Source organism: Osmerus eperlanus, chromosome 1 (assembly GCF_963692335.1).
Source record: "Osmerus eperlanus chromosome 1, fOsmEpe2.1, whole genome shotgun sequence".
NCBI classification, from domain to species: domain Eukaryota; kingdom Metazoa; phylum Chordata; class Actinopteri; order Osmeriformes; family Osmeridae; genus Osmerus; species Osmerus eperlanus.
Window position 1 is genome coordinate 283,170 of NC_085018.1, and position 13,300 is coordinate 296,469.

At 46.1% G+C, this 13,300-nt stretch overlaps 22 non-coding genes across 22 annotated transcripts; all 22 read left to right on the forward strand.

Moving 5' to 3' along the window:
* The first annotated feature begins 251 nt into the window (after positions 1 to 251).
* Positions 252 to 324, forward strand: trnav-aac (transfer RNA valine (anticodon AAC)). The gene has a single exon. It is a non-coding gene; the product is annotated as a tRNA-Val (tRNA).
* A 383-nt stretch (positions 325 to 707) lies between these two features.
* trnav-uac (transfer RNA valine (anticodon UAC)) lies at positions 708 to 780 on the forward strand. The gene has a single exon. It is a non-coding gene; the product is annotated as a tRNA-Val (tRNA).
* Positions 781 to 1,402: 622 nt separating this feature from the next.
* On the forward strand, positions 1,403 to 1,475 carry trnav-uac (transfer RNA valine (anticodon UAC)). The gene has a single exon. It is a non-coding gene; the product is annotated as a tRNA-Val (tRNA).
* A 618-nt stretch (positions 1,476 to 2,093) lies between these two features.
* trnav-aac (transfer RNA valine (anticodon AAC)) lies at positions 2,094 to 2,166 on the forward strand. Its single transcript has one exon. It is a non-coding gene; the product is annotated as a tRNA-Val (tRNA).
* Positions 2,167 to 2,549: 383 nt separating this feature from the next.
* Positions 2,550 to 2,622, forward strand: trnav-uac (transfer RNA valine (anticodon UAC)). Its single transcript has one exon. It is a non-coding gene; the product is annotated as a tRNA-Val (tRNA).
* Positions 2,623 to 3,251: 629 nt separating this feature from the next.
* On the forward strand, positions 3,252 to 3,324 carry trnav-uac (transfer RNA valine (anticodon UAC)). The gene has a single exon. It is a non-coding gene; the product is annotated as a tRNA-Val (tRNA).
* Positions 3,325 to 3,947: 623 nt separating this feature from the next.
* trnav-aac (transfer RNA valine (anticodon AAC)) lies at positions 3,948 to 4,020 on the forward strand. Its single transcript has one exon. It is a non-coding gene; the product is annotated as a tRNA-Val (tRNA).
* Positions 4,021 to 4,403: 383 nt separating this feature from the next.
* Positions 4,404 to 4,476, forward strand: trnav-uac (transfer RNA valine (anticodon UAC)). Its single transcript has one exon. It is a non-coding gene; the product is annotated as a tRNA-Val (tRNA).
* A 622-nt stretch (positions 4,477 to 5,098) lies between these two features.
* trnav-uac (transfer RNA valine (anticodon UAC)) lies at positions 5,099 to 5,171 on the forward strand. Its single transcript has one exon. It is a non-coding gene; the product is annotated as a tRNA-Val (tRNA).
* A 618-nt stretch (positions 5,172 to 5,789) lies between these two features.
* On the forward strand, positions 5,790 to 5,862 carry trnav-aac (transfer RNA valine (anticodon AAC)). The gene has a single exon. It is a non-coding gene; the product is annotated as a tRNA-Val (tRNA).
* Positions 5,863 to 6,245: 383 nt separating this feature from the next.
* Positions 6,246 to 6,318, forward strand: trnav-uac (transfer RNA valine (anticodon UAC)). Its single transcript has one exon. It is a non-coding gene; the product is annotated as a tRNA-Val (tRNA).
* Positions 6,319 to 6,948: 630 nt separating this feature from the next.
* trnav-uac (transfer RNA valine (anticodon UAC)) lies at positions 6,949 to 7,021 on the forward strand. Its single transcript has one exon. It is a non-coding gene; the product is annotated as a tRNA-Val (tRNA).
* A 618-nt stretch (positions 7,022 to 7,639) lies between these two features.
* On the forward strand, positions 7,640 to 7,712 carry trnav-aac (transfer RNA valine (anticodon AAC)). Its single transcript has one exon. It is a non-coding gene; the product is annotated as a tRNA-Val (tRNA).
* Positions 7,713 to 8,095: 383 nt separating this feature from the next.
* trnav-uac (transfer RNA valine (anticodon UAC)) lies at positions 8,096 to 8,168 on the forward strand. Its single transcript has one exon. It is a non-coding gene; the product is annotated as a tRNA-Val (tRNA).
* Positions 8,169 to 8,801: 633 nt separating this feature from the next.
* On the forward strand, positions 8,802 to 8,874 carry trnav-uac (transfer RNA valine (anticodon UAC)). The gene has a single exon. It is a non-coding gene; the product is annotated as a tRNA-Val (tRNA).
* Positions 8,875 to 9,492: 618 nt separating this feature from the next.
* Positions 9,493 to 9,565, forward strand: trnav-aac (transfer RNA valine (anticodon AAC)). Its single transcript has one exon. It is a non-coding gene; the product is annotated as a tRNA-Val (tRNA).
* A 383-nt stretch (positions 9,566 to 9,948) lies between these two features.
* trnav-uac (transfer RNA valine (anticodon UAC)) lies at positions 9,949 to 10,021 on the forward strand. The gene has a single exon. It is a non-coding gene; the product is annotated as a tRNA-Val (tRNA).
* A 633-nt stretch (positions 10,022 to 10,654) lies between these two features.
* trnav-uac (transfer RNA valine (anticodon UAC)) lies at positions 10,655 to 10,727 on the forward strand. The gene has a single exon. It is a non-coding gene; the product is annotated as a tRNA-Val (tRNA).
* Positions 10,728 to 11,350: 623 nt separating this feature from the next.
* Positions 11,351 to 11,423, forward strand: trnav-aac (transfer RNA valine (anticodon AAC)). Its single transcript has one exon. It is a non-coding gene; the product is annotated as a tRNA-Val (tRNA).
* A 383-nt stretch (positions 11,424 to 11,806) lies between these two features.
* trnav-uac (transfer RNA valine (anticodon UAC)) lies at positions 11,807 to 11,879 on the forward strand. Its single transcript has one exon. It is a non-coding gene; the product is annotated as a tRNA-Val (tRNA).
* A 628-nt stretch (positions 11,880 to 12,507) lies between these two features.
* Positions 12,508 to 12,580, forward strand: trnav-uac (transfer RNA valine (anticodon UAC)). Its single transcript has one exon. It is a non-coding gene; the product is annotated as a tRNA-Val (tRNA).
* Positions 12,581 to 13,208: 628 nt separating this feature from the next.
* Positions 13,209 to 13,281, forward strand: trnav-aac (transfer RNA valine (anticodon AAC)). The gene has a single exon. It is a non-coding gene; the product is annotated as a tRNA-Val (tRNA).
* Positions 13,282 to 13,300: the final 19 nt, after the last annotated feature.

The following is a 13,300-nucleotide window of genomic DNA, read 5'->3' on the forward strand; positions in this document are numbered from 1 at the left end:
TTTGCTGAGTTTGATAACGACTCATTAGTTTAAACCAGGTGTGTTAGAAGAGGGAAACATCTCAAGCATGCTGGCCTGAGGACAAGGGTTAAGAACCACTGCCTTAGACCATCTCAGTGCTTGCTGACTTGTTGATGAACCATATCAACTAGTTCATGAGCCAAAATGCACATTTGACATTGTAAAGGTGTGTCCTCGTTTTGTGTGTGTGTATGTGTGTGCACTGAGTTTCTGTTGCTGGCCTATAAGAAGTTTCCGTAGTGTAGTGGTTATCATGTTCGCCTAACACGCGACAGGTCCCCGGTTCGAGACCGGGCGGAAACATGTTTCCTTTTATCAGCTTGTGATCATCTCGTAAATACTTGATGCATTATCGACAGTCATGAGTTCATTGGAGTTGGTTTGTCGTTCTTTGAAGCGGTAAGTTAGCTGCCCTGGTGCCACATGTTTGGTCGTTTCGCTGGCTTCTGTAGAGCTTGGCAAGGGTCCAATCAGGCCAAAAACATGGAGGGCAGGGAGGCCTGAGGTCCAGGATTGGGAAAGGTTGCTTTAAACAATCTCCTTTGTTGCTAGCTTGCTGAAGCAGGGTATCAACTAGTTCATGAGCCGAAATGCCCATGTTACGTTATAAATGTGTGTCCTTGTTCTGTTTCCTTGTTACTGTGTGTTTGTGTGTGCACTGGGTTTCTGTCTTTCGGGAGTTGGCAGTTTCCGTAGTTTAGTGGTTATCACGTTCGCTTTACATGCAAAAGGTCCCTGGTTCGAGACCGGGCGGAAACTTCTGCTTCTTTCCTCAGTTTTGATCCAATTGCGATCCTCTCCAAAGTACCTTGTGCCCCATGTTGTCCCAATGTCCCAAGAAGTCCCATGATTCATTGGAGTTGACATGTCGTTCTTTGAAGTCAGCTACCCTTGTGCCACTTGTGCGGATTCGCCTTTAAGCCATTCCGTTGTTTCTAACAGTGATTAGAATCCCGTTCGGAAAACATTACAATGCATGTCATGGGCCGAGGACCTTTGTTTCTTCTAAGATCTTTAGACCAGTCGTTCGCCATCCTGGTCCCACCTGCCCTGCCCCTGCATGTTTTAAATGTTTCCCTCTTCCAACATACCTGATTCAAATGAAGGGGTCGTTATCTGTCTTTGCTGAGTTTGATAACGACTCATTAGTTTAAACCAGGTGTGTTAGAAGAGGGAACATCTAAAGAATGCTGGCCTGAGGACAAGGGTTGAGAACCACTGCCTTAGACCATCTCAGTGCTTGCTGACTTGTTGATGAACCATATCAACTAGTTCATGAGCCAAAATGCCCATTTGACATTGTAAAGGTGTGTCCTTGTTCTGTTTCCTTGTTACTGTGTGTTTGTGAGTGCACTGGGTTTCTGTCTTTCGGGAGTTGGCAGTTTCCGTAGTGTAGTGGTTATCACGTTCGCTTTACACGCGAAAGGTCCCTGGTTCGAGACCGGGCGGAAACTTCTGCTTCTCTCCTCAGTTTTCATCCAATTGCGATCCCCTCCAAAGTAGTTTGTGTCCCATGTCGTCCCAATGTCCCAAGAAGTCCCATGATTCATTGGAGTTGACATGTCGTTCTTTGAAATGGGAAGTCAGCTACCCTTGTGCCACTTGTGCGGATTCGCCTTTAAGACATTCCGTTGTTTCTAACAGTGATTAGAATCCTGTTCGTAAACATTACAATGCATGTCATGGGCCAAGGACCCTTGTTACTTCTAAGACCTTTAGACCAATCGTTCGCCATCCTGGTCCCACCTGCCCTGCCCTGCATGTTTTAAATGTTTCCCTCTTCCAACATACCTGATTCAAATGAAGGGGTCGTTATCTGTCTTTGCTGAGTTTGATAACGACTCATTAGTTTAAACCAGGTGTGTTAGAAGAGGGAAACATCTCAAGCATGCTGGCCTGAGGACAAGGGTTAAGAACCACTGCCTTAGACCATCTCAGTGCTTGCTGACTTGTTGATGAACCATATCAACTAGTTCATGAGCCAAAATGCACATTTGACATTGTAAAGGTGTGTCCTCGTTTTGTGTGTGTGTATGTGTGTGCACTGAGTTTCTGTTGCTGGCCTATAAGAAGTTTCCGTAGTGTAGTGGTTATCATGTTCGCCTAACACGCGACAGGTCCCCGGTTCGAGACCGGGCGGAAACATGTTTCCTTTTATCAGCTTGCGATCATCTCGTAAATACTTGATGCATTATCGACAGTCATGAGTTCATTGGAGTTTGTTTGTCGTTCTTTGAAGCGGTAAGTTAGCTGCCCTGGTGCCACATGTTTGGTCGTTTCGCTGGCTTCTGTAGAGCTTGGCAAGGGTCCAATCAGGCCAAAAACATGGAGGGCAGGGAGGCCTGAGGTCCAGGATTGGGAAAGGTTGCTTTAAACAATCTCCTTTGTTGCTAGCTTGCTGAAGCAGGGTATCAACTAGTTCATGAGCCGAAATGCCCATGTTACGTTATAAATGTGTGTCCTTGTTCTGTTTCCTTGTTACTGTGTGTTTGTGTGTGCACTGGGTTTCTGTCTTTCGGGAGTTGGCAGTTTCCGTAGTTTAGTGGTTATCACGTTCGCTTTACATGCAAAAGGTCCCTGGTTCGAGACCGGGCGGAAACTTCTGCTTCTTTCCTCAGTTTTGATCCAATTGCGATCCTCTCCAAAGTACCTTGTGCCCCATGTTGTCCCAATGTCCCAAGAAGTCCCATGATTCATTGGAGTTGACATGTCGTTCTTTGAAATGGGAAGTCAGCTACCCTTGTGCCACTTGTGCGGATTCGCCTTTAAGCCATTCCGTTGTTTCTAACAGTGATTAGAATCCCGTTCGGAAAACATTACAATGCATGTCATGGGCCGAGGACCTTTGTTTCTTCTAAGATCTTTAGACCAGTCGTTCGCCATCCTGGTCCCACCTGCCCTGCCCCTGCATGTTTTAAATGTTTCCCTCTTCCAACATACCTGATTCAAATGAAGGGGTCGTTATCTGTCTTTGCTGAGTTTGATAACGACTCATTAGTTTAAACCAGGTGTGTTAGAAGAGGGAACATCTAAAGAATGCTGGCCTGAGGACAAGGGTTGAGAACCACTGCCTTAGACCATCTCAGTGCTTGCTGACTTGTTGATGAACCATATCAACTAGTTCATGAGCCAAAATGCCCATTTGACATTGTAAAGGTGTGTCCTTGTTCTGTTTCCTTGTTACTGTGTGTTTGTGAGTGCACTGGGTTTCTGTCTTTCGGGAGTTGGCAGTTTCCGTAGTGTAGTGGTTATCACGTTCGCTTTACACGCGAAAGGTCCCTGGTTCGAGACCGGGCGGAAACTTCTGCTTCTCTCCTCAGTTTTCATCCAATTGCGATCCCCTCCAAAGTAGTTTGTGTCCCATGTCGTCCCAATGTCCCAAGAAGTCCCATGATTCATTGGAGTTGACATGTCGTTCTTTGAAATGGGAAGTCAGCTACCCTTGTGCCACTTGTGCGGATTCGCCTTTAAGCCATTCCGTTGTTTCTAACAGTGATTAGAATCCTGTTCGTAAACATTACAATGCATGTCATGGGCCAAGGACCCTTGTTACTTCTAAGACCTTTAGACCAATCGTTCGCCATCCTGGTCCCACCTGCCCTGCCCTGCCCTGCATGTTTTAAATGTTTCCCTCTTCCAACATACCTGATTCAAATGAAGAGGTCGTTATCTGTCTTTGCTGAGTTTGATAACGACTCATTAGTTTAAACCAGGTGTGTTAGAAGAGGGAAACATCTCAAGCATGCTGGCCTGAGGACAAGGGTTAAGAACCACTGCCTTAGACCATCTCAGTGCTTGCTGACTTGTTGATGAACCATATCAACTAGTTCATGAGCCAAAATGCACATTTGACATTGTAAAGGTGTGTCCTCGTTTTGTGTGTGTGTATGTGTGTGCACTGAGTTTCTGTTGCTGGCCTATAAGAAGTTTCCGTAGTGTAGTGGTTATCATGTTCGCCTAACACGCGACAGGTCCCAGGTTCGAGACCGGGCGGAAACATGTTTCCTTTTATCAGCTTGCGATCATCTCGTAAATACTTGATGCATTATCGACAGTCATGAGTTCATTGGAGTTTGTTTGTCGTTCTTTGAAGCGGTAAGTTAGCTGCCCTGGTGCCACATGTTTGGTCGTTTCGCTGGCTTCTGTAGAGCTTGGCAAGGGTCCAATCAGGCCAAAAACATGGAGGGCAGGGAGGCCTGAGGTCCAGGATTGGGAAAGGTTGCTTTAAACAATCTCCTTTGTTGCTAGCTTGCTGAAGCAGGGTATCAACTAGTTCATGAGCCGAAATGCCCATGTTACGTTATAAATGTGTGTCCTTGTTCTGTTTCCTTGTTACTGTGTGTTTGTGTGTGCACTGGGTTTCTGTCTTTCGGGAGTTGGCAGTTTCCGTAGTTTAGTGGTTATCACGTTCGCTTTACATGCAAAAGGTCCCTGGTTCGAGACCGGGCGGAAACTTCTGCTTCTTTCCTCAGTTTTGATCCAATTGCGATCCTCTCCAAAGTACCTTGTGCCCCATGTTGTCCCAATGTCCCAAGAAGTCCCATGATTCATTGGAGTTGACATGTCGTTCTTTGAAGTCAGCTACCCTTGTGCCACTTGTGCGGATTCGCCTTTAAGCCATTCCGTTGTTTCTAACAGTGATTAGAATCCCGTTCGGAAAACATTACAATGCATGTCATGGGCCGAGGACCTTTGTTTCTTCTAAGATCTTTAGACCAGTCGTTCGCCATCCTGGTCCCACCTGCCCTGCCCCTGCATGTTTTAAATGTTTCCCTCTTCCAACATACCTGATTCAAATGAAGGGGTCGTTATCTGTCTTTGCTGAGTTTGATAACGACTCATTAGTTTAAACCAGGTGTGTTAGAAGAGGGAACATCTAAAGAATGCTGGCCTGAGGACAAGGGTTGAGAACCACTGCCTTAGACCATCTCAGTGCTTGCTGACTTGTTGATGAACCATATCAACTAGTTCATGATCCAAAATGCCCATTTGACATTGTAAAGGTGTGTCCTTGTTCTGTTTCCTTGTTACTGTGTGTTTGTGAGTGCACTGGGTTTCTGTCTTTCGGGAGTTGGCAGTTTCCGTAGTGTAGTGGTTATCACGTTCGCTTTACACGCGAAAGGTCCCTGGTTCGAGACCGGGCGGAAACTTCTGCTTCTCTCCTCAGTTTTCATCCAATTGCGATCCCCTCCAAAGTAGTTTGTGTCCCATGTCGTCCCAATGTCCCAAGAAGTCCCATGATTCATTGGAGTTGACATGTCGTTCTTTGAAATGGGAAGTCAGCTACCCTTGTGCCACTTGTGCGGATTCGCCTTTAAGACATTCCGTTGTTTCTAACAGTGATTAGAATCCTGTTCGTAAACATTACAATGCATGTCATGGGCCAAGGACCCTTGTTACTTCTAAGACCTTTAGACCAATCGTTCGCCATCCTGGTCCCACCTGCCCTGCCCTGCATGTTTTAAATGTTTCCCTCTTCCAACATACCTGATTCAAATGAAGGGGTCGTTATCTGTCTTTGCTGAGTTTGATAACGACTCATTAGTTTAAACCAGGTGTGTTAGAAGAGGGAAACATCTCAAGCATGCTGGCCTGAGGACAAGGGTTAAGAACCACTGCCTTAGACCATCTCAGTGCTTGCTGACTTGTTGATGAACCATATCAACTAGTTCATGAGCCAAAATGCACATTTGACATTGTAAAGGTGTGTCCTCGTTTTGTGTGTGTGTATGTGTGTGCACTGAGTTTCTGTTGCTGGCCTATAAGAAGTTTCCGTAGTGTAGTGGTTATCATGTTCGCCTAACACGCGACAGGTCCCCGGTTCGAGACCGGGCGGAAACATGTTTCCTTTTATCAGCTTGCGATCATCTCGTAAATACTTGATGCATTATCGACAGTCATGAGTTCATTGGAGTTGGTTTGTCGTTCTTTGAAGCGGTAAGTTAGCTGCCCTGGTGCCACATGTTTGGTCGTTTCGCTGGCTTCTGTAGAGCTTGGCAAGGGTCCAATCAGGCCAAAAACATGGAGGGCAGGGAGGCCTGAGGTCCAGGATTGGGAAAGGTTGCTTTAAACAATCTCCTTTGTTGCTAGCTTGCTGAAGCAGGGTATCAACTAGTTCATGAGCCGAAATGCCCATGTTACGTTATAAATGTGTGTCCTTGTTCTGTTTCCTTGTTACTGTGTGTTTGTGTGTGCACTGGGTTTCTGTCTTTCAGGAGTTGGCAGTTTCCGTAGTTTAGTGGTTATCACGTTCGCTTTACATGCAAAAGGTCCCTGGTTCGAGACCGGGCGGAAACTTCTGCTTCTTTCCTCAGTTTTGATCCAATTGCGATCCTCTCCAAAGTACCTTGTGCCCCATGTTGTCCCAATGTCCCAAGAAGTCCCATGATTCATTGGAGTTGACATGTCGTTCTTTGAAATGGGAAGTCAGCTACCCTTGTGCCACTTGTGCGGATTCGCCTTTAAGCCATTCCGTTGTTTCTAACAGTGATTAGAATCCCGTTCGGAAAACATTACAATGCATGTCATGGGCCGAGGACCTTTGTTTCTTCTAAGATCTTTAGACCAGTCGTTCGCCATCCTGGTCCCACCTGCCCTGCCCCTGCATGTTTTAAATGTTTCCCTCTTCCAACATACCTGATTCAAATGAAGGGGTCGTTATCTGTCTTTGCTGAGTTTGATAACGACTCATTAGTTTAAACCAGGTGTGTTAGAAGAGGGAAACATCTCAAGCATGCTGGCCTGAGGACAAGGGTTGAGAACCACTGCCTTAGACCATCTCAGTGCTTGCTGACTTGTTGATGAACCATATCAACTAGTTCATGAGCCAAAATGCCCATTTGACATTGTAAAGGTGTGTCCTTGTTCTGTTTCCTTGTTACTGTGTGTTTGTGAGTGCACTGGGTTTCTGTCTTTCGGGAGTTGGCAGTTTCCGTAGTGTAGTGGTTATCACGTTCGCTTTACACGCGAAAGGTCCCTGGTTCGAGACCGGGCGGAAACTTCTGCTTCTCTCCTCAGTTTTCATCCAATTGCGATCCCCTCCAAAGTAGTTTGTGTCCCATGTCGTCCCAATGTCCCAAGAAGTCCCATGATTCATTGGAGTTGACATGTCGTTCTTTGAAATGGGAAGTCAGCTACCCTTGTGCCACTTGTGCGGATTCGCCTTTAAGCCATTCCGTTGTTTCTAACAGTGATTAGAATCCTGTTCGTAAACATTACAATGCATGTCATGGGCCAAGGACCCTTGTTACTTCTAAGACCTTTAGACCAATCGTTCGCCATCCTGGTCCCACCTGCCCTGCCCTGCATGTTTTAAATGTTTCCCTCTTCCAACATACCTGATTCAAATGAAGGGGTCGTTATCTGTCTTTGCTGAGTTTGATAACGACTCATTAGTTTAAACCAGGTGTGTTAGAAGAGGGAAACATCTCAAGCATGCTGGCCTGAGGACAAGGGTTAAGAACCACTGCCTTAGACCATCTCAGTGCTTGCTGACTTGTTGATGAACCATATCAACTAGTTCATGAGCCAAAATGCACATTTGACATTGTAAAGGTGTGTCCTCGTTTTGTGTGTGTGTATGTGTGTGCACTGAGTTTCTGTTGCTGGCCTATAAGAAGTTTCCGTAGTGTAGTGGTTATCATGTTCGCCTAACACGCGACAGGTCCCCGGTTCGAGACCGGGCGGAAACATGTTTCCTTTTATCAGCTTGCGATCATCTCGTAAATACTTGATGCATTATCGACAGTCATGAGTTCATTGGAGTTGGTTTGTCGTTCTTTGAAGCGGTAAGTTAGCTGCCCTGGTGCCACATGTTTGGTCGTTTCGCTGGCTTCTGTAGAGCTTGGCAAGGGTCCAATCAGGCCAAAAACATGGAGGGCAGGGAGGCCTGAGGTCCAGGATTGGGAAAGGTTGCTTTAAACAATCTCCTTTGTTGCTAGCTTGCTGAAGCAGGGTATCAACTAGTTCATGAGCCGAAATGCCCATGTTACGTTATAAATGTGTGTCCTTGTTCTGTTTCCTTGTTACTGTGTGTTTGTGTGTGCACTGGGTTTCTGTCTTTCGGGAGTTGGCAGTTTCCGTAGTTTAGTGGTTATCATGTTCGCTTTACATGCAAAAGGTCCCTGGTTCGAGACCGGGCGGAAACTTCTGCTTCTTTCCTCAGTTTTGATCCAATTGCGATCCTCTCCAAAGTACCTTGTGCCCCATGTTGTCCCAATGTCCCAAGAAGTCCCATGATTCATTGGAGTTGACATGTCGTTCTTTGAAATGGGAAGTCAGCTACCCTTGTGCCACTTGTGCGGATTCGCCTTTAAGCCATTCCGTTGTTTCTAACAGTGATTAGAATCCCGTTCGGAAAACATTACAATGCATGTCATGGGCCGAGGACCTTTGTTTCTTCTAAGATCTTTAGACCAGTCGTTCGCCATCCTGGTCCCACCTGCCCTGCCCTGCCCTGCATGTTTTAAATGTTTCCCTCTTCCAACATACCTGATTCAAATGAAGGGGTCGTTATCTGTCTTTGCTGAGTTTGATAACGACTCATTAGTTTAAACCAGGTGTGTTAGAAGAGGGAACATCTAAAGAATGCTGGCCTGAGGACAAGGGTTGAGAACCACTGCCTTAGACCATCTCAGTGCTTGCTGACTTGTTGATGAACCATATCAACTAGTTCATGAGCCAAAATGCCCATTTGACATTGTAAAGGTGTGTCCTTGTTCTGTTTCCTTGTTACTGTGTGTTTGTGAGTGCACTGGGTTTCTGTCTTTCGGGAGTTGGCAGTTTCCGTAGTGTAGTGGTTATCACGTTCGCTTTACACGCGAAAGGTCCCTGGTTCGAGACCGGGCGGAAACTTCTGCTTCTCTCCTCAGTTTTCATCCAATTGCGATCCCCTCCAAAGTAGTTTGTGTCCCATGTCGTCCCAATGTCCCAAGAAGTCCCATGATTCATTGGAGTTGACATGTCGTTCTTTGAAATGGGAAGTCAGCTACCCTTGTGCCACTTGTGCGGATTCGCCTTTAAGACATTCCGTTGTTTCTAACAGTGATTAGAATCCTGTTCGTAAACATTACAATGCATGTCATGGGCCAAGGACCCTTGTTACTTCTAAGACCTTTAGACCAATCGTTCGCCATTCTGGTCCCACCTGCCCTGCCCTGCATGTTTTAAATGTTTCCCTCTTCCAACATACCTGATTCAAATGAAGGGGTCGTTATCTGTCTTTGCTGAGTTTGATAACGACTCATTAGTTTAAACCAGGTGTGTTAGAAGAGGGAAACATCTCAAGCATGCTGGCCTGAGGACAAGGGTTAAGAACCACTGCCTTAGACCATCTCAGTGCTTGCTGACTTGTTGATGAACCATATCAACTAGTTCATGAGCCAAAATGCACATTTGACATTGTAAAGGTGTGTCCTCGTTTTGTGTGTGTGTATGTGTGTGCACTGAGTTTCTGTTGCTGGCCTATAAGAAGTTTCCGTAGTGTAGTGGTTATCATGTTCGCCTAACACTCGACAGGTCCCCGGTTCGAGACCGGGCGGAAACATGTTTCCTTTTATCAGCTTGCGATCATCTCGTAAATACTTGATGCATTATCGACAGTCATGAGTTCATTGGAGTTGGTTTGTCGTTCTTTGAAGCGGTAAGTTAGCTGCCCTGGTGCCACATGTTTGGTCGTTTCGCTGGCTTCTGTAGAGCTTGGCAAGGGTCCAATCAGGTCAAAAACATGCAGGGCAGGGAGGCCTGAGGTCCAGGATTGGGAAAGGTTTCTTTAGACAATCTCCTTTGTTGCTAGCTTGCTGAAACAGGGTATCAACTAGTTCATGAGCCGAAATGCCCATGTTACGTTATAAATGTGTGTCCTTGTTCTGTTTCCTTGTTACTGTGTGTTTGTGTGTGCACTGGGTTTCTGTCTTTCGGGAGTTGGCAGTTTCCGTAGTTTAGTGGTTATCACGTTAGCTTTACATGCAAAAGGTCCCTGGTTCGAGACCGGGCGGAAACTTCTGCTTCTTTCCTCAGTTTTGATCCAATTGCGATCCTCTCCAAAGTACCTTGTGCCCCATGTTGTCCCAATGTCCCAAGAAGTCCCATGATTCATTGGAGTTGACATGTCGTTCTTTGAAATGGGAAGTCAGCTACCCTTGTGCCACTTGTGCGGATTCGCCTTTAAGCCATTCCGTTGTTTCTAACAGTGATTAGAATCCCGTTCGGAAAACATTACAATGCATGTCATGGGCCGAGGACCTTTGTTTCTTCTAAGATCTTTAGACCAGTCGTTCGCCATCCTGGTCCCACCTGCCCTGCCCTGCCCTGCATGTTTTAAATGTTTCCCTCTTCCAACATACCTGATTCAAATGAAGGGGTCGTTATCTGTCTTTGCTGAGTTTGATAACGACTCATTAGTTTAAACCAGGTGTGTTAGAAGAGGGAACATCTAAAGAATGCTGGCCTGAGGACAAGGGTTGAGAACCACTGCCTTAGACCATCTCAGTGCTTGCTGACTTGTTGATGAACCATATCAACTAGTTCATGAGCCAAAATGCCCATTTGACATTGTAAAGGTGTGTCCTTGTTCTGTTTCCTTGTTACTGTGTGTTTGTGAGTGCACTGGGTTTCTGTCTTTCGGGAGTTGGCAGTTTCCGTAGTGTAGTGGTTATCACGTTCGCTTTACACGCGAAAGGTCCCTGATTCGAGACCGGGCGGAAACTTCTGCTTCTCTCCTCAGTTTTCATCCAATTGCGATCCCCTCCAAAGTAGTTTGTGTCCCATGTCGTCCCAATGTCCCAAGAAGTCCCATGATTCATTGGAGTTGACATGTCGTTCTTTGAAATGGGAAGTCAGCTACCCTTGTGCCACTTGTGCGGATTCGCCTTTAAGCCATTCCGTTGTTTCTAACAGTGATTAGAATCCTGTTCGTAAACATTACAATGCATGTCATGGGCCAAGGACCCTTGTTACTTCTAAGACCTTTAGACCAATCGTTCGCCATCCTGGTCCCACCTGCCCTGCCCTGCCCTGCATGTTTTAAATGTTTCCCTCTTCCAACATACCTGATTCAAATGAAGGGGTCGTTATCTGTCTTTGCTGAGTTTGATAACGACTCATTAGTTTAAACCAGGTGTGTTAGAAGAGGGAAACATCTCAAGCATGCTGGCCTGAGGACAAGGGTTAAGAACCACTGCCTTAGACCATCTCAGTGCTTGCTGACTTGTTGATGAACCATATCAACTAGTTCATGAGCCAAAATGCACATTTGACATTGTAAAGGTGTGTCCTCGTTTTGTGTGTGTGTATGTGTGTGCACTGAGTTTCTGTTGCTGGCCTATAAGAAGTTTCCGTAGTGTAGTGGTTATCATGTTCGCCTAACACGCGACAGGTCCCCGGTTCGAGACCGGGCGGAAACATGTTTCCTTTTATCAGCTTGCGATCATCTCGTAAATACTTGATGCATTATCGACAGTCATGAGTTCATTGGAGTTGGTTTGTCGTTCTTTGAAGCGGTAAGTTAGCTGCCCTGGTGCCACATGTTTGGTCGTTTCGCTGGCTTCTGTAGAGCTTGGCAAGGGTCCAATCAGGCCAAAAACATGGAGGGCAGGGAGGCGTGAGGTCCAGGATTGGGAAAGGTTGCTTTAAACAATCTCCTTTGTTGCTAGCTTGCTGAAGCAGGGTATCAACTAGTTCATGAGCCGAAATGCCCATGTTACGTTATAAATGTGTGTCCTTGTTCTGTTTCCTTGTTACTGTGTGTTTGTGTGTGCACTGGGTTTCTGTCTTTCGGGAGTTGGCAGTTTCCGTAGTTTAGTGGTTATCACGTTCGCTTTACATGCAAAAGGTCCCTGGTTCGAGACCGGGCGGAAACTTCTGCTTCTTTCCTCAGTTTTGATCCAATTGCGATCCTCTCCAAAGTACCTTGTGCCCCATGTTGTCCCAATGTCCCAAGAAGTCCCATGATTCATTGGAGTTGACATGTCGTTCTTTGAAATGGGAAGTCAGCTACCCTTGTGCCACTTGTGCGGATTCGCCTTTAAGCCATTCCGTTGTTTCTAACAGTGATTAGAATCCCGTTCGGAAAACATTACAATGCATGTCATGGGCCGAGGACCTTTGTTTCTTCTAAGATCTTTAGACCAGTCGTTCGCCATCCTGGTCCCACCTGCCCTGCCCTGCATGTTTTAAATGTTTCCCTCTTCCAACATACCTGATTCAAATGAAGGGGTCGTTATCTGTCTTTGCTGAGTTTGATAACGACTCATTAGTTTAAACCAGGTGTGTTAGAAGAGGGAACATCTAAAGAATGCTGGCCTGAGGACAAGGGTTGAGAACCACTGCCTTAGACCATCTCAGTGCTTGCTGACTTGTTGATGAACCATATCAACTAGTTCATGAGCCAAAATGCCCATTTGACATTGTAAAGGTGTGTCCTTGTTCTGTTTCCTTGTTACTGTGTGTTTGTGAGTGCACTGGGTTTCTGTCTTTCGGGAGTTGGCAGTTTCCGTAGTGTAGTGGTTATCACGTTCGCTTTACACGCGAAAGGTCCCTGGTTCGAGACCGGGCGGAAACTTCTGCTTCTCTCCTCAGTTTTCATCCAATTGCGATCCCCTCCAAAGTAGTTTGTGTCCCATGTCGTCCCAATGTCCCAAGAAGTCCCATGATTCATTGGAGTTGACATGTCGTTCTTTGAAATGGGAAGTCAGCTACCCTTGTGCCACTTGTGCGGATTCGCCTTTAAGCCATTCCGTTGTTTCTAACAGTGATTAGAATCCTGTTCGTAAACATTACAATGCATGTCATGGGCCAAGGACCCTTGTTACTTCTAAGACCTTTAGACCAATCGTTCGCCATCCTGGTCCCACCTGCCCTGCCCTGCCCTGCCCTGCATGTTTTAAATGTTTCCCTCTTCCAACATACCTGATTCAAATGAAGGGGTCGTTATCTGTCTTTGCTGAGTTTGATAACGACTCATTAGTTTAAACCAGGTGTGTTAGAAGAGGGAAACATCTCAAGCATGCTGGCCTGAGGACAAGGGTTAAGAACCACTGCCTTAGACCATCTCAGTGCTTGCTGACTTGTTGATGAACCATATCAACTAGTTCATGAGCCAAAATGCACATTTGACATTGTAAAGGTGTGTCCTCGTTTTGTGTGTGTGTATGTGTGTGCACTGAGTTTCTGTTGCTGGCCTATAAGAAGTTTCCGTAGTGTAGTGGTTATCATGTTCGCCTAACACGCGACAGGTCCCCGGTTCGAGACCGGGCGGAAACATGTTTCCTTTTATCAGCTT